This window comes from Cryptomeria japonica, chromosome 5, assembly GCF_030272615.1.
Source record: "Cryptomeria japonica chromosome 5, Sugi_1.0, whole genome shotgun sequence".
Classification (NCBI taxonomy): domain Eukaryota; kingdom Viridiplantae; phylum Streptophyta; class Pinopsida; order Cupressales; family Cupressaceae; genus Cryptomeria; species Cryptomeria japonica.
The window spans coordinates 804,430,503-804,456,319 of NC_081409.1; the positions used below are offsets into that span (position 1 = coordinate 804,430,503).

A 25,817-nucleotide genomic window follows, 5' to 3' on the forward strand; every position below is an offset into this window, starting at 1 on the left:
CTATTTCCGGTTTAATAGTACATAGGTAATGGATAATAGATTTATCATCTGGGAAAATTGGTATATCATATATTTCGGGTTCGTCCCAGTCAATGAGGTTAGGAAAGACAAGTGGTAAGGAATCATTTGGTGGATCAAGTTCTGCTATTGTAAGTGTTAAGACAAAGGTTTCATCGTGATTGGTCTTGGTTTTAAAGAAGTCAAGGATTTCGTCGAGGTCTTCGATGGTATTATCTTCCTTATAGACTTGTTTATAATGCTTCTATTCGCTTTCCTTGGTGTCATAGATATGCTGTGGTCCAAATTCAAGAGGTCTATCTTTTGCTTTATGCTCTTCTTGAGAAAGGGGTATGACGCCAGTATTTTTAGGGATATCTGTAGTAGCATTTGAGTAGGTACCCCATTCATATTCATTGGAATCAGTCTCTAAGGCATCATCCCAGATTCTATCAGTGTTGTGAACAGGTATGTTGTATGGTGAAAATAGATCTTTGATGATGGATACCATTTTGATAGTTTTGGTTGATTTGGTGTCAGATCCTGTTTCTACTTTCTATATTTGTTCATAGACTATACCTCCTCGGGGAGGAACAATGGTATCAGGAGATTATATTATTAGTTCTTGAGATATTGGTGTTTGAAGATGAGCTACTGCTGCAGATATGGCCTTCTTGTGGCTTAGAAGCTTTTCTTGATGTAGCTTCTGTTCTTGACGTTCACATGCCTTGCGGATTGTTTTTGTTGACTCAAATAGTGCTTCATGCTAGGATTCTTCTTTGTACTTCTTCTTTTCTTTCCATTGAGGTTTTGCAGTTATGCGTGGCGTCTTTCTTAATAGGAAAGTGAATTTACAACCTAATCCGGTTTTGTCTCTATTGGGTTGTGAAGGAAGATCTATGGGTTCCGTGACTCCTTCTTTGCGTTTTCCAATAGGTCCTTTACCATCATATCCCATTTGCTGCATGATTAAGTATCCCTTTCCATATAGGTGTGTCGGTAGAACTATGTCTAGAGCAGCTGCTCTGTTATCTTCTTCCTCATCTTTGTATAACCAGCTAAGAATGTCCTTATCTTCTGATTCATGTGCTAGAGTGCCCAGTTGGATGAAGGTACCATCAAATTTGGTGATGGGCTGAGTTACTAGATGCATTTATGTAGTAGGTAATCCATGAGATCTGGGTGATGTCGGTAATTTGGCCAAACACAGGGGTTCCAAAGAGTATTCTCCCATACCTTGGTCTTTGATTTGCATTTGCTGTTTGAAATTTTCAGATAATGATTCGGGCTTTGCTGTCTATAGATCTGATGTTGAGGATCTTTGCTTTTCCCTATTATGGGGAACCAAACTATCCTGGGCTGCCCCCATTGCATTACAATGTTGAAATGGATTGTGATCAGCATATATGGAGATCTCTTGCTTGTTATAAGGAAATTTGACACACTGGTGATACGTAGAAGGCACTGCTTGCATTTTATGTATCCAGGGTCAACCTAACAAAATATTGTAGGTAAGATCTATATCTAAGACCTGACATATAGTATCTTTTTGCACTAGTCCAACTTGAATGGGCAACATCATGGTTCCTTTAGATGATCTTTCCTCATCATCATATGCCTTTATGGTAATCTTATTACGAGGATCAATAGACTCTTCAGAGAAGCCTAATGCACGAACAAGTTTTAAGGTACAGATATTGAGTCCAGCTCCTCCATCTATTAATACTCTCTTGATTCTATGTTTATAGACAATGACTTCAATATGGAGAGGAGTATTATGTGGATGGCTTAATGAGATATTGTCATGCTCAGAAAAAGTGAGATTATGAGGCCCCGTCATATGAGCGACCATGGCTTGGAATTTGTCAGTATCTAGATCTTGAGGTACATTTGTTTCCAATAATGCTTGTTCCAATATGTCTTTGTGTTTTGGTGAAAGTTTTAGCAACTCTAGTATGGATATTTGAGCAAGATTTTTGCATAGTTGGCTGACTAGATCATATTGAAGTTTGGGTACAATGTTTGTTGTTGACATATGTCCTTTCAAGACATATTTTTGAGCTCTAGTGGTTATGTTGACTGATTCATGATTATGTTGGTCTCAGATTGTGATGACGTTTACATGATTATCGACAACTGATATATGATTAAGGGTGTTATTGTAAATGTGATTGATACGTGCCCCACGGGTATCACTTGAAGTGGAAGCTCCATCTTTGTTATAGTTTGGAAGAGGATTCTTGTAAGCTCCATGGTCACCGTTTGTCTTGAGACCATCTATTATAAAATCACCTCTATCAATCATGTCTTGAACAATGTTTTTCAATCTCATGCATTCATTTGTTTGATGACCTTTGTTGTGATGAAAATCACAAAAGTGTGAGTCATTCCACCAAGGTGGTTTGATTTGTGGTTCGTAGTTGCTGATTGTGGGCAAAGAGATAATATTGTTTGCTAGGAGTTCTCTGAATGCTGACTCCAATGATTGACCCAGTGGTGTGTAGATGCATTTGATAAGTGTTGGTAGTACCCCATGAATTATTGTTAGGTCCTCGATTTGTGTTATTGTTGGTATTGTTTGTGTTATTCGTATTTGGTTGATTGATATTAGGTGCGCAAGCGTTCGTGTCAGGGTTAGCACCTTTGGGATTTTTTGTAGCTTGAGGATTTCCTAATAATGTGAGCATGGGCTGCTTGGATTTTGGATCATTTGGTTCATTGCCGCCGTCATTTCCATTGTTTTTATTTCTGGTCCAAAACCTAGATTTGTCTAAGTTGTTGTTGTTTTGATTGTTGTAGTTTGATGAACCTGTTCCTTCTTTGAAGAATTTTAGTGTTCCTTTCTTGACACATGCTTCTTCTACTTGAATACTGTTTTCAATCAATTTGGTGAAAGACGGTATGCATTGGAGCTTGAGCCTATAACTCATCTCACTATTCAAGTTGTCAATGAAAATTTCCATTTTCTCCTTTTCAGGAATATCGCAAGGATATCTTGAAACCATACGGCGCCAACATTGAAGGAATGCCATGAATGTTTCATTGTTTTTCTGTTTGGTATTACAGACGTCTAGCATGGTGATAGCATGTTGAATGTTATAGGAATATTGTGTTATAAATTTGTTGACTAGTTCATCAAATGATCTGACAGGAGGTGTGATCTTAGATAACCACTCCATTGTTTGTCCCCCCAAGCTTCTTGGGAATAACCTCATCAAATAGGTGTCATCATGAGCGAATTCAAGACTCATTGTGCAAAATTCTTGAACATGATCCCAGGGATCACTTTTCCCATCATGTTTATCAAATTTGGGAACGTTTGAGTTTGGAGGAAAAGGCACCATATTCAATCTTTTGTCAAATGGATAAGGACAGATTTCATTTAATGAGTACTGCACTATTGTCCCTTGTTGCATGTCTTGCATTTGTCTTTGTAACATTTGCATTTGTTGAATAAGAGCAACCAAAGGTGCATTATTTTTCCGAGGAAGAAACTCTTCCCTTGTATTAGTTCTCAGCTAAAAAGGTGTGTTAAATGGTATATTTTGCTCTGGAGTTTCTAGCTCGGGTATACGCATTTCTGGTATACGTTGTTCTGGAATGTGTTGCTCAGGTATGTGTTGTTCAAGGTTACGAGTTTCCTCTTCTCTTTGTTGTTCTTGATATGCATATTATCGAGATCCGGTTCTAAAGATGTTTGCATCTAAATCTTTGGGAAGTTTAATGCCTTTACTTGTGAGCATAAGTAGATACTTCTCTTTGTCATTTTCCATGAATCTTTCCACAAGTTTTTGAAAGGAAGTGCTTTCTTGACATTCTCGAAGGAGTTCTTCTGTGATTTCAGGGTCTTCTAGATGTGGTCCTTCAAATGGATTAGATAACCTTTGAGTCATGCTTGATTTTGGTGTTGCTTCACTTTATTTGTTTAGTTGAGAGCGAGTTATAGGCATCTTAGTAGAAGCTTTCTGTGACAAAGGGGACAAAATCCTCTTCAATATGTTGTTCTGGGGTTGGTGGTTCAAATCGGGGTGTGTTGTAAGTGATGCACTTGTCAGGTAAGAATGTCGGATTGATCTTTCGTTTGTGATTAATTCATTGATTGAATGCAGATTTTTGGCAATATGCTCTAGTTTTCAAAGACTCCCTGTCAAATTCAGTGGATTTGTTCTCGATATAGCGTTGAATGTGATCAAGAAATGTTCGATGAGACTTGAAAAGTTGATGATTGATGTATAAAAACTTATTTCTTTTGAGGAATTTGGAAAAACCTGGTTGTTGTTTCTTCAACGTGATGTTACGATAAAGATTCTTTCTTCTCAGAATATGGGGATTAGTCATGCATAAGTGATTCAATGGTTTCCTTTGATTTGTTTGGATTTAGTTGATCTTGTTTTAAAAATTCAATTCTTACTCTATCAAAGTGAAGATTTAGATGCCCCTTCATGACAAAGTGTGTCAAATGATATGGATAAAAGTCTCCCGATATGGAAACTTGATTTGACAACCTGAAAGTTTTAAACAAGTGTTTTTGAGATGAAATCCATGAGATGGTAAAGGATTCTTTTGATACTTGTGATGAGGTTTCTAGATTATGATAGGATAGATATGTTTTACCGTAAGATTAGTTTCGGATTTTTACAATGTTTGTTTTGACACAAACTTGCTCAAGAAATAGCTTTTAAAGTTTTGTTTTTGCTACTCTGCTTTGATGAAAAATGATGTTGATGGAAAAAGGCTTCTGAAGATGTTTTCAAAATTTTTTAAATTCCTCATTGTTTTGCCCCCTGTCTTTTTGCTTTTGGTCACGCGCTAAAACAGAGACAAGATGCGCTACCAAATTTACTTTACGCGCTAAAAGAATGACCACACGCGCTAGGCTGCCCCCAACCACGCGCTAAAGTTTTGACTGTTTAAAAAAAAAAAAAAATTTGTCTGTTTTGAAAGGCTATGCGCTAGTATGGGTTTGTGACGCGCTAACTGTTCAACCTTACGAGCTAAAGTTTGGTTTTCATGCACTAAGCTGATGCTTCAACGCGCTAGACTATTTTCTCGATGTGCTAATTGTTTAACACTGTTGTGGAATTTGGATAAAACACTACTATTTTGAACAGACGCGCTAACTTGATGCTTGGATGCGCTAACAAAAATACTCTACGCGCTAAGGAGTTGTTCCCACACGCTAATGTGCCCTGATTTTTCCTTTGGTTGGTTTTTCTGTAATTTTCGGATTTGATTGTGAGTTTTTCAGCGTTCATGGATGATTTTCTGAAGTACTAAATGCAAGCATAGCACAAAGAAGACAACCATTTTTTCTTAATCTAACAAAAAGTGTATGTTCTGTGAGGATGTGTTCAAATCCTCAATGTTTTAACAGGTTTGGATATGAAAAATACACTTCAGAAAGACTCTTTATTCAAAGGTCATAAATAACATCATAGCCCACTAGTCTCGATACTCCGTCAGCTCAAACAGCCGTGTCACCCCCTAGAGGGCGCTCATTTTTTTGCCTTTTGCCAGAAATTAACTCAAAGTGAATTTCTTCACAATTGAGTAGTTATCTTGGGAGATATATGGTGAGTAATCTTGGGGGCAGATTCTTCCCCACCCTTGCACTATGATGTTATAAATGTTTGGTTACTGATTCGGTTCAAAGTTTCTATTTCTATGGCTCTTAATCAGGCTTCTTGTTTGGTCGTCAGTGATAAACTCCCTCAAGAGGCTTCCCGACCTTTAGAACAAAGGTTTTACGTATCTCAAGGATACTGGGGGAAGGCTAATCGTTGTGCGCAACCGTTGAAAAGGACTTTCGTCACTTTCCACTTTTGATTATAGTGGGTTGGAACACTTGGCATCAAAGTCATTTCCCACTTAGGTCGTTCCCTTCACACCTGCCATAAATGGCTTTAAGAGTCGATTCCAACTCCTCGGGAAGGCAGGCATGCTAAAGGATATAAATGCTTGAAGTACAGAAAGCTTAAGAGTGGTTTGGCTTTTTGATCACCCAGTTAAGGGGAGAGCATATACCTTCCACTTTCGAGACAAGGAAAACAAGGTTCTTTTTAAGCCTTCAATTCAGTGATTTGCTAACCTCTACTTGGAGATGTTGCTCCAAAAAAGCATGGTGTTAATTTTACTTCCCCAAATCAGTGATTATTTAATCTAAGAAAATAACAAAGTCAACAAAGCAAAAGGTTCGATTTGGTCAACATAAGAAAAATCAGTAAACAAAAGGGGAATAAATTCCCTCTTTGATTGCAACAAAACTTTTTAGGTGAGGTTCTTTCCTTTGCACAAAAATTGAAGATGAATCCTTTTATACACCAAAGGATGGTGAGGTTCCTTTTATAGCTCTATTTTTGCAAAAAAGAAATGTTTGTCTTGTTCTTTTTAGAGCCCAAAAATAGGTTTTCTCCTATGAAAGCAAGAAATGTTCAGTTTAGTGATTCTTTTTATAGCCCAAAGGAAATAAGTGAGTTCAATTTTTAAGAATAGAAGAAGTTTAAAAATTTAAACTAACTTAACTAAGTTAGTGAAAATCCTAACTATCTTAATATTTTTAAAATTTTAAGCTCCCATCTGCAACAGATTTGTTAGAATCCTGCAAGAAAACAAGTTGAAAATGTTAGATGGTTGGTGGACTTCAAAAAGTCTATTTTTTAATTCCCGGTTATAGATTTTGAAACTTTGATTTCTGTCTATTTTTTATGCGCTACAGAACAAACTGTACACGCTACACAATAGCCGTGATGCACTAAAAGAAGGTGGTGAAGCGCTACTCTGTGTGCCAAAAGCGCTTCTCTATTTTTCTCCCGTGCCGAGACCTACAAGAAAATTTTAATATTCTTATGCGCTAATAAACAGACTTGACACGCTAGATGATAGACCCCATGCGCTGAATAGTGAACTGGATGAGCTAGGTTGTTGGCCAGATGCGCTAGGGAATGATTCTCATGCGCTGATTCTCATTTTCTGCGAACCTGCAAAAGTGGTTATATTTCAAAACCGATTAGATATATGGGGTAATGCCCCATGGTGGGCGCCATAAATGTATGCGAGAAAATCGGGTGGATAGAACTAAAAATGTGAAAAATGGAGTTCTAGGGAGACTTGTCCACACACCCACAGAACTTCTTGGTGTAAGCTATGGAGTCATGAAGTATGGCTTAGCTTCCCAAGGTTGGTTCCATGGTTCTCTATCTCACAAGGTCCCTCAAACCAATGTTTTTTCTCTCAGATCACTGAGCAAAATGGTTTAGGGATGACAAATGCAAGAACGAGGGATGCTTTTGTTGATTTTAAGATGAGATGCATCCTAAGCTATGTATGATCCTATAAATGCAATAAAATAGTTATAAGATAACAAGGTTAGCAAACAAGACTATCCTAGCATACTATATTAGTCCTTGATTTAAGCTAAATGATAAAGAAAGTACTCTAAACATGCATATTTAGAATAATTTCTATCTAAAAGAGAGGCTAAAATGATGAGCATAAAATGGTATGAAAGCTTGAATGTATTTGAGCATAAGTATGATGCTAAAGACTTTTTTTTAAATGGAGGAATGAGAGCTCTATTTATAGCAAAAATAGGGCAATGGATGGTCAGGATTGAAAGAGTTAATCAAGGGCTAAGTTTGAAAGTTGGGGATCCATGTTTGTAATTGGCACCAATGAAATGGTGACAAATGTCAACATAGGGTGGGTTGAGAAAAGGGGTTGGAGGCATTAAATGCCTGAGAAGACCTCATGGTTATCCTAGGGGGTAAGGGTTAAGCTTAAGTTAGGGTTACCCATTGGATTAAGTTTTAATCAAAGTATAAACTCTTGTGCAAATGATTAAGGGATAACCATGGTCAAAGCAATGAATGCTTGATGAGACCCTTGGGTTACATGGAGATTGAGTTAGAAGAAATTCTTTAATCATGCTAGAGGGTTGAGTTAACCATTAATGGTTTGGGAGACTTGGAAAGTTAAGTGGTTGAAGCCTTTAAAGGTTTTCAAAGACTTTGAGGATTTGAGAAGTGACCTCCCCTTGCTTAGGGATGTGACAAAGTTTAGTAGATGGGTTAGGCTAATTAGAAGTGTTTAGAAGAGTCTAGAAGGGGGTTAGGAATAGGATTTAGGAGGCAAGTGGAAGGTGTAGCATTTTGCAAGTGGATGGAGGGATAATAGGATTTAATTGAAATAAAATGAATTTACTTCAATTTGGTTGCAATTTGGGGAAATTAAATAAATTTGATTTATTCAATTTAGGATAACTATTTAATTAAATTTGTATTTAATTAAAAGTGGATAGAAGGGATTTAATTGAATAAAATGATTTATTCATTAAATGGTAGAAAGAAGTTTAGTGAATTTAATTTAAATAAATTGAGTAATTTACTTAATTTAAATAGAAGAATGTGGGTGATTCAATTAAATTGGATTGAATTAAATAGAGAAATGAACATAAAATATTCATTTAGGAATATGGTATTTTTTATACATCTACAATTAGCACATAATTACATTCACTAACACATAAAAATCAGTCATTATCAAATAAGTTAGATTACAATCATTTCTTTCTTTGTTTTTTCTTTGAAGCTATGAAAAGACTAAGCGAAACATCGGTTTCTTCATCATTTCCCCCCTCTGCAGATATTCTGCCAACTTCTCATGATCTCAATGTATGCCTAGTCCTATATTGAGGACGAGGACAATGAAGCGAAGGGGGGTCCTCTGCAATAACAAAGAAATGGGTTAAATTCAAAAAAAATATTATTATTCTTACAAGTATTTCATTAATTTAGAGAACATAATTGTTGTGCTCTTTACCTGATGGGGCCACATCATTTTGTGTAGCCTCAACCTCAACATGTTGAACACCCTCTAGATCTGTTGGAGTTGAAATACTAAAGGTTACATTAATGTTGAACATGAATTGCAATTATATTTGTTTAAAGCAATAACAGTGGTCCTCTTTACCTGAGTGGGGAACATCACGTTCTTGAGGTTGTGTACCCAGATCATGCTCCACTTGCTCACCACCGACTACATGCTCTAAAATATTAACAAAAAAGGTTACATTAATTACTACTCTAATTACAAATTAAGATGTTTAATTGTATTAATAGCTAAATAAATAAATTTTAATAGCAAATGAATACCTCCACTACTGGGATGCACATCCGGACCTTCATGTGCAGGTGGTGTTTCACAATTAGCAGGCTGCATTCCAATGACATGCATATTGTTATCATTGCTTTCTTATTTAAAACAAATATAGTCACTTTATGTCAGAACTCAACATCAATTAGATTATTGGTAAAGTATTCTATTTGAAACAACTTCCATTTACCATATTTACCTATGTGACGGATGCACTCGAATGTTGTGTATGCCCACTCAATTCTTGTAGCCAATCAGCCACGGCTGAATAGCCTTGCTGGTAGGCAATTCTCTTGTCATCTTCTATGGGAACTCTATCGAATTCAGAGCCCTACATTTTTGCTTAGTACTGTGAATTTTGCTTGCCTTGTTTGATAAAAAAAAAATGTTTGCAATTTATTAATATTTTGATGCAATATTTCGTTTACATGAGATACTTACAATTCGTGCAGCAAGTTTCATGTAACCACCAGAGTCGAGTTTGTGTTGCCCGTGCTTTTCTTGCCTTGCCTTGGTTGCCTTTGATGTGTCACTCAGTCTATAAAAAGTTTGAAATATGTTAGATTATATAAATATAAAGAGTAATTAATTAGTACATAATTACATTCTGAATAGTATCTCATACCTTCTTCTAACATCTAGTGGTGTATTTCCTTTTTTCCTTTCAATTCTCTCCTTGGCATCCAAAATCAGGTCCTTCCACTCCCTCTCTGGAATCATGGGGGGACGCTTGTACTTTAGGTTCCTCTCCAAATGGGTCCTATATTGGTCCCTCGCATACTTTAGATATGTGCCATCTTTTTCAAGGGGCTTGGTTTTGTCAAAGGTGTCATTTCCAAACCACTCAACCATTTGGTTTGTCAATTCATCTTTTAACCTTTTTTCTTGGTCATTCCACCTTTTAAAGCAAAAACAAACCTGCTAGATTCAGAAATGAACTAAAGATACATTTATTACACTTCAAGAAATGGATCAAAGGTAAACTATTCCAGCAATGACATGAAATCAAAAGTGGATAAGGGTTAGTTCACATATGATGTACCACCTTTTACATATGGTGGGCCCAAATATCTGCAATGCAATGTCACTAAGATGTTTATAGAAAATATCATTGCCTGCAAAAAATTCATGGGATCATTAGTCCAAAATGAGTGATCATAAAGTAAATTACAATTAGAGTATATATAATAATAATTTTAAAGTACCTAGAACCTTTTGTATCTTTAAGGGAAGCATTTCTTCGTCGCTCACCACCAATGTGGTCTGCAACGTTCTCGTACTAGCAATATGAGAAGATCCAGGAAATGATGGTATGTTATCAGTAGTAGTCACCTCTGGCACATCCTCATGTGCATCTCCTCCTGCAAAAAATGAATCCACTATGAAATGGCATTAGAATTCAAGAAAGAACACTTGAAGGGAAATAAACACATGACAGAAGATAGAGCAAAACAGGGACCTACCAATAGTGGGTGGGCCAATATGATGTGCACTAGAGGATGTGTGCATGCTACGTGTTGTTGACATTGCAGTCGGCAATACAAGTGAGGGTGACCTCTGATGAGGCGGCAACGGCATTTGCACAGTAACATTGACAGCACCTAAAGAATAATACATTAAATATATAAAACATTAAATATATGAAAAGTGCAAGAATTGTAAACAAGGATGAACCTTTATTTTGAAAAATTGATAGTATCAAGTATGATGTGTTTTGGGTACTCAGAGTGATAAGCCAAGCAAGTGATAATACAAGAAAATTGTCATCACCTGAAGATCCTGCAACACCCTGATCATGGGAATGACTTTCACGAGGGTGGATAAATTGCTATAAAAACAATACGTACATGTTTTAGTTAATGAAATAAAAGAGAATAAAATAGAAACCATTATTGAACTTTTGTTATAATTAAAGCTTTGATTACTGCTTACTTGCAAGTTTTCTGATGTCTTATACAATAATTCCACCCTCTGTCGTATCTCATCAGTGGTAGGATGCACGACTACCAAAGAAACAATCTCTTTTCTAATTTTTATAAGAGGCATTTTAAAGAATTTCACAAGGTTTGTGGGATCTTCAGGGTCATCATTGCTTAACCCTAATGATTCCACATCCATATAAAGGTGCTTAGGTACTGCAACTCCCTTTCCCTTTCCCCGAACATCTGTCTGTGTCAATAATATCATTAACAATTACAAAATTAGTATAAATCACTAAAAAAAGAACATAATAATGTAACAGTTTGCTTCTATCTAATTTGTACAATTACAATGAGGTTTACCTGCTCGGTAGAAGTGTCGCAAGCTACATCTCTATCTGCAATATGTGATGGATCCATGTCAGCTTGTGACAAAGAAAAAATATAAAAAATGTTAGCGAAATTACATAGTACACAACATGAACAACATGAACTTTGTAGACAAAAAGAGTATTAAATAATAAAAAGATGTTGTCATCAAAATCATTGTAAATTTTTTAATTCCTTACCTTTACTTTATGTAGACTATGCAGGATCCTCAACTAAATGGTTGACGATGTATGTAGTCAACGACCTGTTCCCACCAAGGGTGACATCATCACACAGGGACTATACCTGAAATCAACACCATTAATTGAGCATCATAAGCATTACTACATTTGTAAGTTGATAAACAATAAATACATACGTATCATAAGCATCAGAAACATCACATGATGTGTCATCATATATGTAATTGAGCATCACAATTACCATCACATATCATGTGTCATCATAAACATGTAATCCATCACATATGTATCATAAATCACCATACATCACATAGGTAATAAACAATCCACGTTCTATAAATAAAAACAAAGTTCAAAAAATGTCGCATGCATCATCATAAGCATGTGATCCATCACATATGTATTTTAAATCAACATCCATCACATAGATAATAAAAATCCAATTTCCATAAATAAACACAGTTTAAAAATTGTCACATAAATAGTCACTCTCCCTATCTCCATCTCCATATTAAAAGGTGCATCATGAATTAATTATGTAATGGCATTAGAATTCAAAACATAATGAATTAATTATGTAAAAAAATTCTATGAAGAAGTCAATATTAAATAGATAATATACTAAGCGCATACCTCATACATTTCATTCTTCATCATCATGAACATCAAGGTCATCATCACCACCACCACCACCACCACCACCACCACCACCACTACCACCATCTCATCATCATCATCATCATCATCATTTTCATCGTCATCATTGTCGTTGTCGTCGACATCATCATCGCCATCACCATCACCATCACCATCACCATCACCATCATCATCATCATCATCATCATCATCATCATCATCATCTTCTTCTTCTTCTTCTTCTTCTTCTTCTTCTTCTTCTTCTTCTTCTTCTTCTTCATCGTCATTGAGAAACTGTCGATTCACCTTCATCTTCTACTTCTTCGGTATCTTCTTCTTCCATCACATTATACTTTATTGGCCTTCCTTTTGGATCATGTCTAACAACAAATGACCAACCCGGTTTATGTGGAACCTCTGAGTAAAATACTTGCTCACATTGGCTTGGAAGAACATAGGGCTCATCCCCAACTGGTTCAAATGACCTTGTATTTAGCATTATAAAACCATTATCATGTTCAATAACAGTTCTATCAGGATCATTTTTATTCAATCGTAGCCTATACCATTTGACAACGAACAAAACTAATTTGAAGGAATTAAAGTCACACTCAAGTATATCATCCAAAATGCCATAGTATCAATTTTTAGACTGTTGAGGATGAATGTCAATTCTCGATGAAATATTTGTCACCTCAAAGACTGCAGTGATGCCAGAATCACAAGTTTTCTTCGTGTCATCCAATTTTTTTATGCGAAATTTATGACCATTGCAGCACATAGCGTTGTGGTGTTTGACCTGTGATATGTCAAACATGTAAAATTCATTGTATTGTGAGTTGATAAACATATGGGTGATTAATAAATTTATACGTGCCTATTTATCTCGTAAACCATATGCTAAATCAATTTCCCTTTGCGTAACATTGGAATCTCCATTACGATGTGCTTCTTTAACCAATGAAGCCACACCTTTCCATGTTAACGTGCGTCTAGAATGTTGACAACATTCAATCCATACCGTCATCCAATCAAGATTGTTTGCAATATACAAATGTAGTGCATCTCACTCTCGACCAACTGTACAAAAAATAAATAGATGTCTTACAATCAATTTATTTTGAAGATTAAGAATTAATTAACTACAATAACATCTTATAATTACCTCTCACTTTCCTCGATCTACCTTTCCCCGTCAAGTATTCCCGTTCGAATTTGTTAATGGTGTTGGGATCCTAATGCGATCCACGTGGATCTTTGCTGCAAACTTAGGAAGATATTAAAAAATGTACACCATAGTCTGGTATACCATATATCCCTCCACGATAGAACTCTCAGGATGTGCTCTTTGTTGAACCAAAGCCTTCAAAAATTTCAAGTGCCTCTCAACCATCCACATTGACCTAGTGTGTACAGGTCCACACAATTAAATCTCCTCAACTTGGTGTATGAGGTAGTGTTCTTGTGCATTGAAAAAAGCTGGAGGTAGACACTTTTGCATTTCACACATTAAATGAGGAATTTTTCTCTTCTAATATTTAATATCATCTTTATGGATTTCTTTACATGACAAGCACCTACAAGGTATTCAAGACGCAAAAAAAAAATATTACATAACAAGTAAAACAAATCGCAAATATAATATCTATACAACGAACTAAACAAATATCACTACTTACCTCATATATTTTCCAAGATCATATATGACTTGCTTGACATTATTGTCGAAGTCGTCTGGGAGATATAGAGGTAGAACGTACTGCAACAATTATAAAATTATCTTTTCATTTTTTTGTAACATAATGAAAAGTACACGTATGTGCAATACTTAAATACATACTAAAAACACAAGAACATGAATTACATTAATGAAGGTATGCCAATCATGCGTTTTCATCTCTGGCCCAAATTCACTTTTCTTTTATATGAGATTGTTTATGTTCGCAGCAAATCCTGTGGGAAATTGAATTTTTCGTATGACTTCTTTTATAGCATTGTTTTGCTGGCCCGTTAATAACCAAGGAAGCTCACTTATATTAATCTAGTCTCCATGGATATTTGATTGAATGACATTTATCATTGCATGATTGGAATCCTGAATGTCACTACATATTTTGACAATTTTTTCTATGTCACGCCTTCCATCCAATATTTTCCATATTGTCTCTGTTATATTCTTTCCAATATGCATACTATCAAACAAATGAACAATTTGTAACTGCTCGTAGTAGGGAAACCTACTAAATTGTTGGGGATAACTTTTTATTCCCTTAGGAAGGTGGTCATTTATGCCTTCACGACCTTTGTGATCATCAATCACATCATCAGTAAACAAAACAAAATAGAAAAGATGTTTTATGACAAACCAATAGATGGAATGGCATTACCTTGACGATTAATTCTATTATATTCCAACTTCCATAGGTGAGGTGTCATTCTTCATGGCTTTGATGTATTCTCTTCTTCCCCATTGAAAAGATGTTTTTCAGTATTTCGATACTTATGATTTTTTAGGAGAAAGTGCCTATACTCATCAAACACCTGCTTTCCTAAACTTTTTGAATGACGAGATTTCATCTTTGGACCACAAACAAGACATGCACAATTGGATTAAATATGATAATTTTTAGAATTATAATGTTCATGCACAACTTAAACACTATAACATACCACAAAAATGTGTTATCCCCAGGGCATCGTGTATTGTCCATAGAAGCATCACATGGAATTGAAATTGTCTTTGTCCTATTGGTCTAGAGATGTCATACATAGTGACACCATTCCATAACTCCAACAACTGGTCGATAAGAGGCTTGATATATACATTCATATCTTTAACTTGGTACTTACCTAATCGAATGAACAAAAACATTACATAATTATTATGACCATTTTACTGCAATATTTATAATTAAATTTAGACAACTATATTTAAATGATAAAATACCTGGAACAATCATTGCCAACATTATGTGCTCCCTCTTTATTGGCATCCATGGAGGAATGTTATTGTTGATAAAAAAAACAGGCCACACTGAGTAAACAGATCTCATCTCTCCAAATGGATTGACACTGTCCGCAGACAATGAAAGCCTGAGATTACGAGGTTCTTCTTTAAAGTGTGGCCACTTTTCCTCTATGTCCATAAATGCTGAACCATCTGCAGGCATTTGAATAATGTTATCTCGACTTCTAGTGCGTGCATGGTAATCCATAAATTGTGCCAAGCTAGTGCACTTGAATAATCGTTGCATACGCGGAATAATGGGAATATAGCGAAGAACCTTGCGAGGAACCCTTTTTGTTATTTGATCTGTTCGATATCTACTAATATGACATTCAGGGCATTCAGTTTGAAATTCATGTTGTTTGTGATGTATAATATGATCATTGGGACAAGCATCTATTGCTTGATACTCCATTCCAATATCTTTCATAATGACAAATAATTCTCGGTATGAGCGAGGTAGAATATTTGATGGTGGTAACAAAAACTCACCTATCAATCTATAGCAAAAAAATATAATTTGTTATAATAAAGAATATTAATGGTACAACATGATTCACAGTTTATTATGACATATATGACACACCTTAACATACATGACATTGTTATGCTGGATAAACCATTCATAACCTTCAAGTTCACCAACAACAATACATCGGAGAGAAGAGTTGCCTGCGAGCCTTCATAAAGGACCTCAGATGCCTTCTCAAGTAGAGGGACATCATGAACAACATCAAGGTCATCTTCATCATCATGATTAGCTGCGTGAGTACTAAATGAGTCATGGATCAATGTATTTGTACCATCATCTTCAATTGTGTTTTCTGGCTCATGATCGTCATCTTCCATAGGATCATTATCTTCAGCTTCGATATTCACACTTCCATGTTCGTCCACTTCGAAAACCATATTCTCAGGGTTGTGTTGATCCATACCATGTGCTCTAGGGTGCTCAACCTATATAAAATTGATAAACATAAATAAACCATGATCATGATCTCATCATCACGTGATTTATTATGTATATAAATTGTCAAAACGATATAATGAAAAAATTACCAATGGATGATAATCATGTCCACCTTCAATGTGACCATGCAGCCTACAATGTTTCTTTGTTTTTTTGATTAGAAGTCTTCTAGTCTTTAACCCCTTACAAATTTTGCACGGACAATAACATTTTCCATCACCTTTTCTTTTCAAGTTAGACCATAATCTAGCAATTGTCTCCTTATTTTGTTGTTCGTTGATATTGTCTGACATGGTCTTTCTTCACAGGCAAGAAAATAGAAATTATCATCATTGAACATAGCATCTTATTGAATTTAGATTTCTAGTTTGCTTATGGTACATCACACAACATGGAAAACAAGAAATACTCAATAAATAATAGGATTCATTGATCTAGTATTATCACAATCTGGACTTGGCCTTCAATATTTTCTCCTCCTAACACTGTTTATCCATTACCTGTCAAGTACATAACTCTAAAACCCGTGGCTATTAAAATATATAAGACAACATTGTAGCATCTTATAATCATCTGTTATAAAACCAAAGCACTTGGGAGTGATTCTTTTGTTTGTCACAGTCCAGGAAAACGGTGTCTACTGGAGCCTTGAATAACTGACTAGAAAGATTTGTAATTCCTTTTCTTTTTCCTTATGATTTTTTTATTGTCACTTCCATCCTCCAAGTCAGATGCCCTCGACCTTTTCTTTCTTCTTGTTTTTTCATACTCATAGTCATGCTTTGAATTTTTTTTCTTTCTTGGTGACTCCTTACTGCTCTCACTGTCAGTTTCACTCTCAGAATCTTAGTTTGATGTATCAGAATCTGATGAACCTGATGAACTAGAAGAATCGTCATTAGAGGTAGATTCATCTGACATAGGAATAGACTTTTGCTGCTCTGGAATGATGTTCTTGATGTTAGATGCATTTACCTTGTTTACTAACCCATTGATACTCTTCTGAAGGGCATCCCATGTCATGCACTGGTATTCCACACTGCTCTTGTCTTCCACATCTTTCATCATTTGAGCCAGCTTAAATGGGGGAATGTAAACACCCCCACTTCTTCCAACACCCTTCTCAGCTCCTCTTACAATACCTTCGCCATTCCCATTCTGAGATGGAGCAGACACAACACCAGAAGTTTTCACTTCCACTGCCTCTTTGTCCCTCTTATTTCTAGAAGCCCATTTACCACTTAATTCATGCTTATTTCTGTACATAAACCCATCAGGAAGCATGAGTTTTTGCATATAAGCTCGCCCAAATATTTTACAGTTATTTTTCATCAAGATTCCCTCAGGAGCTGGCAGATCCTACTTCCATACTTTAATTTTGTTTTCTCAAAGGACAATCCTAAAAATCCATGCATTGCAAACAACTTTTTACACCTTTGTTGGTTGTGGTGGCATCACAAAGAGTTTACATCAATAAATGAAGAACATGTCAATGCTTTTAATGCAGCAGTAGAAGTCTATCTCTTATTCAATATCTCTAGTGAAACCCCCATGATCTTTTGTTGGAGTACAATTTGTTATATTCTATAAAGGGTCTTGTCCTTTGTTGATGTGATATTCATCTACCTCAAGAAATAATTGTTCTTTTCTCCAACAAGAAGTGGAACTAAATGAAGATCTAGCACCATGAAATGAATCCTCAAAAGGATTACTATAGTTAGTTTTGTTAGATAATGATCTGGGTAAAATACTAATGTGGATTTAGGAAACATTATGTACTAGCTTAGCATACTCTAACAACTTTGGTGCGACATGGTACATCCAATTAAGTCTCCATCGGTACCTCTATTGTGTTTATTGATTGGGATTCAATGTACTCTTTTTATACATAGATTTTATTTTCAACTGAGGAGGTTTGTATGTACTTACTTGTCTTTTGATTGTATTCCTATTTCAAGAATTTCTTCTATCAACAAATCATTTGTTGTAAGTAGTACATGTGGAAGCTTGAACATGCCTTCCATGCTAGCCTTGTTGATATGTTCAACACCATCTTGTGCAACAAATCTTTAGAACTCCACTATTTCATTGAAGAGTGAGTAGTAGGGACAATCTAGGACACTTACAGAGGTTTTGCAAGAGAGATAAATAGACCTAAATATTATGGCTTAATAATGATAAATAGGTAAACAGATAAGAAACTCTCAATATCAAAATGACTTTCTCAATTGTCTTTACTAGAAATGGATAGATCTGCTAATAATGGCTTTATGACTGTATGTCAACTTTAGACTCAATCCAAGAAGAGCTAGAACTAATATGTGATATCTAGATTTATGATCTCTATAATATAACAATCCCATAATTATGTTTCCGTGCATCTATACCACAACACAAACATCATGCTAGTGTTAAGCCATAGCAACTGATATCCTAATTATACAATGTGAAATATGCACATAACTATGAATAAAGATTAAGAAACACAAAGAAAGATGCTTATTGCAAACATAAATGACTAATGGACAAGAATTGAATTCATTGTAGATAGTTTTGAATATCAAATTCACTTATTTGTGTGCATTTACTAACTCATGTACTTGTGGCCAACCACTTATCTCTTTCATAAATTAAACACTTATTAATAACATTAAATGGCTGAGTAATAATGTTTTAGTTGAAATTGAAAATAAAATATTTTATTTCAAGACAACTCACACTATTCCCTATCATATTTTAGACTCTCGGTTTTGTTAGTAGTGGTTTGATGCCTTTGGAGCTGATCATTGCATTTCTTTAGTTACGTTTGCCAGCGTACTCCTAGCCTGTGCCAAAATGGGAGCTTTGGAACAGGGTATGGACATCCATCAAAGCATAAAAGATAGAGGAATTTTGTCAGATGTAGTTGCAACTGCACAAAATGGATTTGTTGAGAAGGCTTTAGAAACTTTCAAGAAAATGCAATCGGCAGGTGTAAAGCCAAATTCCACGGCCATTGCTACTATCCTCCCTGCCCGTGCCAAAATGGGAGATTTGGAACAGGGTATGGACATTCATCGAAGCATAAAGGATAGAGAAATTTTGTCAGATGTTGTAGTTGTAACTGCCCTGGTAGACATGTATGCAAAATGTGGAAGGATAGACAAGGCACGTGAACTGTTTGATAGAATGCTTGAAAGAAATGTTGTCTCGTGGACTGCAATGATTGCTAGATATGCACAAAATGGATTTGTCGAAAAGGCTTTAGACACTTTCAAGCAAATGAAATTGGAAGGCATAAAGCCAAATTCCACAACCTTTGCTAGCATCCTCCTTGCCTATGCAAAAATGGGAGCTTTGGAACAGGGTATGGACATCCATCAAAGCATAATGGATAGAGGAATTTTGTTAGGTTTTGTACTTGCAAATGCCCTGATTGACATGAATGCAAAATATGGAAACATGGACAAGGCTCGTGAATTGTTTGATACGATGCCGCAAAGAGATGTGATCTCATGTGAACAATCAACACACGCATATACGGGAGGAAGGGATTGCTGCTACAAAATTGAACGCTCACTCCTCAATCACAGTTATATGGTTTTACAAGATTAAACTAGGACAATTAACCACCACATGTATATTTTGTGCAACATGAAATTAAAAACTAGGGCAATTTGAATCTACCTCTTGCGCGGGATTGCCTTCGACGTGGGTTTGATGTTCTTGGGGGTTGAAGTTGCCAGGACGCATACACGGGATTGCAATTCACAAATGAATTCCCCGCCTCTTTTTTTATTTTGTAATGGTTGTTGTGGTCGGAATTACAATGAACTCAAGCAATTTTTTGAAAAAAAGAAAATTCTCATTGCTAATGCCTTCTTCGTTGAAACCAAGTGCGAAATTTCCGTCGGAATTACGACTAATGCGGGCATTTTTTCACAAAAAATAAAATTTGGCCACAATATACCTTCTCCGTCGGAAACCTCAGTCAAAAATCTAGTCCAAATGTATTAGTGGGACCCTAATGTTGTCGTAAATTGCTAGGGTCATAATTTCATGACACTACAACTCCATATGTTGAGCAAAAGGTAGCTGAACCTATACAAAATAAGGAAACGATAAAATGGATGCTTGAACAAACTACAACTCTTGGATGTCTTCCTAGTTTTATTTCCCTTGATCTATTGTTTCAGAATGAAACATGTGAAACTTCGCATGAAGCTTGGGAAAAGATAAAAAACTTTATATAGCACAATTGATGAAGTTAGAGGCTATGAGATTGATAATGATTTGACATGTCCTGATCCAAAGAACTTTGACAACATCCAAGATTTCATTACTAAGTTAACAATTTGAGAGCACAATGTAAGAATGTGGTATTGATAAAAGGGACATTTAGTTGGTTTATAATGTATTGAATAAATTGGCTCCAGAGTGTCCATCTTTTGCTCTAGCTTTCATACTCACATGCTAACTATGGCATCAACTTGTGTTAAGCCTTCATTTGCATCTTTTTATGAGATGCTAATACATGAACAACAAAAGCTTATTTCTATGGATCTCATTAAACCATCAAAGAATCAAGCCTTGTTCGTTGGTCAACTTAAGGGATAGAAAGAGTCAGGACAATCTAACAAGAAACAAAATAAATCAATGAAAATGCCACAAACAAATCAATCACAAAATAAATCATTTTCAAAAGATGATTCATCTAAGAAGGAGAATTTTACTTGTTCATATTGAAAGAGGATTGGACATGAAGATAATTCTTGTTATAAGAAGGATATTGATGAACTAAAACATCTTCTTAAGAAGAACAACATTGATCTACCTTCTAGAATGTCTAAGTCAACTTCTTATTCTAATTCTAAATAGTGAGGATCTACTAAGGTAAAAGGTCATGCAGTATATATATATATATAAAATTCTAGTCTTCCCTTGCAAATTGGTCTTAGTTTTTAGACACCATCACTAAGGGGCGCCTCTTATGACACAACAAACAAATTGGATATAGTATTTTATCTAAAATGCCTCAAACACAAGATTTCATGCCATCTAGAGCTTTGGATGGTTTTGATGTTAATGCTAGTATGATGAGTATTTAATTTTTGGATACGCTTGTTTATCTGATATCATTGATGGAGATGGGACAAATTGGGACCTCCATTCATGTTTTCATGTTGATGTTGGTGTGATTAGTATAGATATTTTGGATGCTATTTATTGATATGATGCCATTGATGAAGGTGAGACAATTATGACCTTTTCTAAGGTTTAGTGTTCCATGGTTATTCTAATACATATTTTATTCATGCAAAATAAAACTATGGTGTAAGAGTTTTCGTTTTTGAATTGGACGGTTTGTTCCGATTTGGTTAAACAATTTTTAACATTTTAATTGAATCCTTGTAGAATGCGTGTTTTTATTTTGATCTAAATTTGATTCTTGATAAGTATTTTGATCAAAAACAAAAACATGGCATTGGGAAATTTGTATTTTGAATGGGTGCTAATATATATTTGGTTATCCTTGTTTGTAATGTTATGTGTTTTTTATGTTAATGCTAAAGGGGTGAGTGTTTTCCTAGGTATTCTATTGTTATTGAGGAGGTGGGAAAGGGGCTAAACCTTTTTTTGTTTTGTATTGATCTAGTTAGGATTTTCTTATGTTGATCTGACCCTCTCCTCAATGCACCAAACCTGCTCATTGTTATTTATTTTACTTTAGTTGATGGCACACTATTATTTTATGATCCCCACTCTCATAATTCCAAACCTTGAGGAAATAGATTGATTATTAATGTATTACTGCTAAACAAGCTCCAAATTATGGTTAGACCACCACCCACCTCAAAAAGTGCATCCATTTTCATTGAGTAAACGTGGGGTCTTAGTCAGTGCACTCTCATTAACATCTCTGGCCATGCGTGGAAGACAATATACATAGATATGTCCTTAACCAAATTTGACAACGTGTTAGATCTTGAAATATATGTAAGAACAATGCAGATGGCATATTTTATATATTACTAGATTCGTTGATCATTTACTTGTTTAACCAAAAAAATCTACACATCATAGATACTGTTGATCTTTCTGCAAAAACACATGAGCGAGTTGTTTAACACCATGACTCTACATTTGACGCTAGCAAAATCATAGTGGGAATTCGAAGGAGTCAAATGCAAAATAAAAAGTCGGAGGCAATGGTCCAAGGAGAGATTCCTCAAAACTTAATTTTTTCTCCATAGGGGCATTGGGAGTCAAATGCAAAATAAAAAGCCGTAGGCAATGGTCCAAGAAGAGATTCCTCACAACTTAATTTTTTTTCCAGAGGGGAATCATTCAATGCTGCATTTAGTTTTAGAACTTTAAGGTTGTCATTTTTTCTCATCGAATTCATTGACACAGCGATACAATTTATGCAAAATCTTTGGATAAGTCACTTGCCATGGTATCAGTGATTTTTTTGGGGAATTTGTAAGTGGTCTGATCATTTTTTGTTGTGTGCTTTGGTAAAATTTACTCTCATCTAAAAAAATTGAACATTTTCTTTTTAGGTTTTATTTTAATTATTATTAAAAATGGTGAATTAATTTTGGTGGATTGAGCATAAATCAATGACATTTGAGTGACGAATTGCATAACTATCTTTATAAGAGTGAGTAGTGTTTTAGGTGGGAGTATTGGCATCAACTACGATCAAATTTCACAACCCAAAAAATTAATCAAAATTATGAATTCTAGATTTTGAACAAATTGAAAAAATATAAAAGATTATATTTTCTTTATAAAATTACCTCTAAAAAAATAATTAATCTAATATTTTAAAGTCTAGATTTTCTTATCGGTAATACCCTTGCCCCTATTAATGAGATAGCGTTTATGAAGGGTGGACTTGGAGACTTTTTTAACATCTCCTTTATGCAAAGTGCGGTAGCCAAGTCATAAGCGACACTTCTATTTTTAGGGCTCAAAAATAGTAAGTAAATACGATTTTATTATTATATTATGAATATTTATTATTTCGATAGAAAAAGCATCATCCGTTGTAGTCTAGTTGGTTAGGATACTCGGCTCTCACCCGAGAGACCCGGGTTCGAGTCCCGGCAACGGAACTTTTTCTCTTGCTCTCCAATTTGCAAACTAAATGTCTGACACGACGCGTTTGCCGGTAGGCAATTATCTATTTTTGCCTTCCAATTTGCAAAATAAACAACTGACGCAGCCGAGTTTATTGTTTTGAAGGCAATTATCTCTTTTTGGCCCTTCCAATGAAACAACTTACGCACAGCACTTTCCATAGGGGAAGTTAAACAAAATTTTCGTGCGCCAACTGAGAAGAACTAGAACAGTGCGTCTGCCGGGAGTCGAACCCGGGTCTATTGCTTGGAAGGCAATTATCCTAACCGTTGGACTACAAACGCATATACAAAGATCTGTCAACTATTTTTTTAAATTTTAGTCATTTTCGTTTCCAATACTGTGCCTGGATTAGTTACAAATCGTTTTACGAATATCACTCTCTCTTTGATCATTACTCACTTTTTAAGTATACAGAGTTCGAATTCCGTTCCCTGTTTGAACAAAATTAAAGAATTATCTGATAAGTTGTTCAAAACGTCTGGGTGGTGTAGTTGGTTATCACGTTAGTCTCACACACTAAAGGTCCCCAGTTCGAACCTGGGCTCAGACATTGTTTGGTATTTGGTTTTACCGTCTTTCTGGCTTATTCATTTAATTAAGTAGATAATCTTATTTTCTACGTTTACGAAACTTTTGTCTTTATTTAAATCAATTTAAATTGCTTTCAACGATCAGAGTGGCGCAGCGGAAGCGTGGTGGGCCCATAACCCACAGGTCCCAGGATCGAAACCTGGCTCTGATAGCTTGCAGCGTATGTCAGCTGAGGCTTCCGACCGCTCGCTATTTTAATTCACAGTTGTTTTGTAGGCCTTGCGCATGTACGTTGACAGTAAGTTTGATAATAATAATTATTGGGCTCCAACAATGATCTTTGTTGTAGCTTTAATTGTCTTGTTGGTTGGGCGATAGACTACGGTCTGAGCAGGGGCAGGGAACAGATATCTTTACTGGTAGTACTCATTAATAACTAAATACACAAATACTCAACGTTTCTGTCAGAAGGGGTGGTGGCGCAGTTGGCTAGCGCGTAGGTCTCATAGCTAAATTGAGTGATCCTGAGGTCGAGAGTTCGAGCCTCTCTCACCCCATCTTCCTTTTACTATTTTTGAATCCCATAAATGCATTTTTCTTCTATTTAAAATTATTGATGTTTGAGATTAATATTTTGAGTAAGAATACAAACAAAATATACATAGTTTGAGTTTAATTTTAAAAAATTGGAATGAATTCTTATAGTTTAAATATATTATTATTATATGGAGTTCACAATTTTTAAATATTTTATTTTTTCCAATATTTCTTAATGTTCTTATAAAGTCATGTTCCGATTACAAGGCATAGAGCATTGCTATGATGATCCTCCATTAGAAACCTAACATGATGTCAAAAGTGAAGCATAACATGTGTTCACGTACTTGCAATCCAACAAATATGCAAAAATCATTCCACTGTCAAATTCAAATGAATAATAATATCCATAAAGATTGACAAGGGTCAATAAATAAGGTCGACCTCAAGTCTTAGACATGGTAACTACCAAGACTAGTTAAAAGATTCCAAGTATACCATTTTCAATTGTGCATATGTTGCATCTTCATATATGCACTCTTTAGCTTATATAATATATGACATCTAAAACTCATCATGATTATCATCTAAAGAAGTCTAATTTTTCATTAAACTTTTCAAGCATTGACTTTGTTGCATGTTTGATCCTTAGGCTCAAATTGATCTAATGCAAACCTAAATTTAAGGATTTTAAAGTTGAAGTAACACTTGTTACATGTTTATAATGGGTGCATGCACTAACACTTTATGCCATAGTTTTCAAATAATGTGTATGCATTATAGTAGTTATTCCTAGTGAGAGTTTTGAGGCTATCTATGCTATTATGATTTTCTTATCAGCCTCGACTCTTCACCCTGTTTCCTTTGTGCAATCAACTTTGTGTTGCATTTTTTTCTTTGTCAAGGTTTCAGAAGTTTCCATCCTTGCATTTTTCCCCTACTAATCTTAAAAACTCTCCTTGGAGCTTTGTAATTTGCCTATGTATCGATTATTTTGTCAAGATTTAGGACATTGGTGTTTCCCCTAGTACTTTCATACCATTCCTTGGCAAGCAATATAAAGTTCTTCCCTATCCCCTAAGCTTGAAATTATTTTAAGCATAATTATTTTATCTATTGAAACATGCATTGTTTCTGGGAATCGTAGGAACCTCCAAATGGTTATTGGTTCTAGATAAACCTATGACCCTCGATAGGATCCAAAGGTGAAAAGAGATAAAGATGGAAAAGTGAATTTCAGGAAAAACAAAAGGAAAAATCTAGAGCTTCCCATGGTTTCGGACCTCCAACATGTTCTTGATTCCTACATATGCTTTGAAAACAAAACTAAGTAAAGAAGGGTCACAATATCCCTTGGTTTAACCAATGTG

The 25,817-nt window shown here is 35.3% G+C and overlaps 5 non-coding genes across 5 annotated transcripts; 4 read left to right on the top strand and 1 right to left on the bottom strand.

The window, feature by feature from the left end:
* The first annotated feature begins 23,278 nt into the window (after positions 1-23,278).
* TRNAE-CUC (transfer RNA glutamic acid (anticodon CUC)) lies at positions 23,279-23,351 on the top strand. Its single transcript has one exon. It is a non-coding gene; the product is annotated as a tRNA-Glu (tRNA).
* A 237-nt stretch (positions 23,352-23,588) lies between these two features.
* TRNAG-UCC (transfer RNA glycine (anticodon UCC)) lies at positions 23,589-23,660 on the bottom strand. Its single transcript has one exon. It is a non-coding gene; the product is annotated as a tRNA-Gly (tRNA).
* A 195-nt stretch (positions 23,661-23,855) lies between these two features.
* TRNAV-CAC (transfer RNA valine (anticodon CAC)) lies at positions 23,856-23,929 on the top strand. The gene has a single exon. It is a non-coding gene; the product is annotated as a tRNA-Val (tRNA).
* A 120-nt stretch (positions 23,930-24,049) lies between these two features.
* Positions 24,050-24,121, top strand: TRNAM-CAU (transfer RNA methionine (anticodon CAU)). The gene has a single exon. It is a non-coding gene; the product is annotated as a tRNA-Met (tRNA).
* A 259-nt stretch (positions 24,122-24,380) lies between these two features.
* Positions 24,381-24,467, top strand: TRNAM-CAU (transfer RNA methionine (anticodon CAU)). The gene is given in 2 exon segments: positions 24,381-24,418; positions 24,432-24,467. It is a non-coding gene; the product is annotated as a tRNA-Met (tRNA).
* Positions 24,468-25,817: the final 1,350 nt, after the last annotated feature.